The 1,999-nt window shown below is 43.3% G+C and overlaps 1 long non-coding RNA gene across 1 annotated transcript; it reads right to left on the bottom strand.

The window, feature by feature from the left end:
- Positions 1 to 1,273: 1,273 nt before the first annotated feature.
- LOC129153534 (uncharacterized) lies at positions 1,274 to 1,725 on the bottom strand. Its single transcript, XR_008559526.2, has 2 exons — positions 1,607 to 1,725; positions 1,274 to 1,485 (listed from the first exon to the last, which is right to left on the bottom strand). It is a non-coding gene; the product is annotated as an uncharacterized lncRNA (long non-coding RNA).
- Positions 1,726 to 1,999: the final 274 nt, after the last annotated feature.

Genomic DNA, 1,999 nt, shown 5'->3' with positions numbered 1-1,999 from the left:
TGCAGAACAGCGCAGCCAGGTTCCTGACTGGGACCAGGAAACGGGACCACATCAGTCCGGTTCTGGCCTCCCTGCACTGGCTTCTGGTTTGCTATCGTTCACACTTCAAACTCCTCGTCTTTGTTTTTAATTTCTTCCAGGGTGGTACTCCCCTTTATCTAGCCACACTCCTGAACAGACATTCCCCATCATGCGCTCTGCGCTCCTCTGACCAAGGCCTCTTCGCTGTCCCTCGTTCTAGGTGTCGTACTCGCGGGGACCAGGCTTTCTCTGTCCTAGCACCGTTACTATGGAACCAGTTGCCACCCTCAGTTAGGCTGTCCCCATCTCTGCCAGCCTTTAAGAGTCGCCTAAAAACCCACCTCCTCCGCTTGGCGTTCCCTGAACGTGTTTGAATTTGGCCCTCTTTTATGTTGATTTTATTTCACAGTTTTCATTGGTTCACTCTATCCCTTGTTTTACACATTTGTCCTGTACTAGAATGTTTCACCTTTTTTTGTAATTTTTAATCTGTATTTTGAATTGCTTTTATTTTCTGATTTATTCACTATATTTAACTTTCTGTACCATGTTCAGCGCCTTGGACTTCCTGACAGGGGCTGTGTCTCAATTCAGGGTCTGCATCCTTCGAAGGACCCAGCCCACCCGGCCGACGTGGGCTGCGTCCTCCGTCGGCCGGGTAGACCGGATGTTAACGGCTGTGAATTTGGACAGGCCTAGCCTTCATGAACTCCCTCGGCGAACGTTCCGTCGCCTAGCAACCGTGGAACCGCTGGGCAGAAGGAACCTTAAACGATGGAGCTCGACGTTTTATTTAGCTTTTTAACCCCCAGAAACCCAAATTTAGAAAACAACTGCAAAATATTTTTAACCTTTCACATGTTGTTCTAGGAGGCCAGATAAACGGGCCTATTTACACATTTTAACAGCCAATAGTGTTGCAGAACTGAATAGGACCTATTAGCAATGTAAATGTGGTTTTAAAAAGAAAAAAAATGGGGAAGGTTTATTTTTGTAGACTTAAATCTGATGTTGTGATACTACAACCGTGGGTCTCTGGGGGTTAATCATTTCCTTGACTGTTGGAGAGCTAATTCAGAGAAAATACTTTAGACTAGCTGAGCCTGAGCAAAGATGTGATAATAGTTTTTAATACTTTCTAAGGGTCTTAATTTGACCAAAACCGATTTATTACCTTTTAAGACTTTTCAAGACCCAGCGGATACCCTCTAGTAAACAATTCTCATTTGTAAACAAAAATAAAATTCAAGAGTTTAATGCAGAACTGATTTTATTTAGATATTTCTTTTACATGTACATGTTTAATCTTCATTAACCATTTTTTTCTAGCAAAGTAAAAAGCTGTCAAAGTTCTTCCTTCTCTCCTGTGCTCTCTGCTGCTCTGCAGCCTCATGTCCTCCCAGATCAGCTCCAGAAGCTCATCGCTGGCACCTTCCCCTGGATGCCCATTTTCTCCAGAATAGTCTTAACAAACATGTAAGAAAAGAAACAGGAAGAGAAAAGAGGACAACGGGTTATTCCTTTCATGTTTTCGCAGAAAAAAATATACTCAAACGAGTTTTTAAAATATGAGATGTTATTGTACCTCCATGCCACAGCCGCCGAATACTTTGCTCCGGTGATCATGTGGTCCATCTCCGCCCTAAGCTTATAAATTCCCTGGTTTTCTCTTTTGGTCCTAAAATACAAACTTCTATTAAAATCAGGGGGAAACGTAGTGGGAGAAGTACGACACCGAGCGCGGCCGAACATACGAGCCGAGACCGCAATACAAGCACTTTTACTGTAACATTTCTAACTAAAATAACGTTCATGTATCACAAAAAGTCCTTAAACTGACAGTTTTCAAGTTTATACTTACATTTATATGCGCAATCCTCTCCGACAGCTCCCGCTTCACTGTCCGCCATTGTTTTTAAGTTTTTCGGCCGGCCGGCCCGCAAGGCATCTTGGGAAATGCTACCTATTGAAGGATACA

Source organism: Nothobranchius furzeri, chromosome 4 (assembly GCF_043380555.1).
Source record: "Nothobranchius furzeri strain GRZ-AD chromosome 4, NfurGRZ-RIMD1, whole genome shotgun sequence".
Classification (NCBI taxonomy): domain Eukaryota; kingdom Metazoa; phylum Chordata; class Actinopteri; order Cyprinodontiformes; family Nothobranchiidae; genus Nothobranchius; species Nothobranchius furzeri.
The sequence above is the reverse complement of the archived record's forward strand: the minus strand, read 5'-3'. Positions and strand labels throughout refer to the sequence as shown.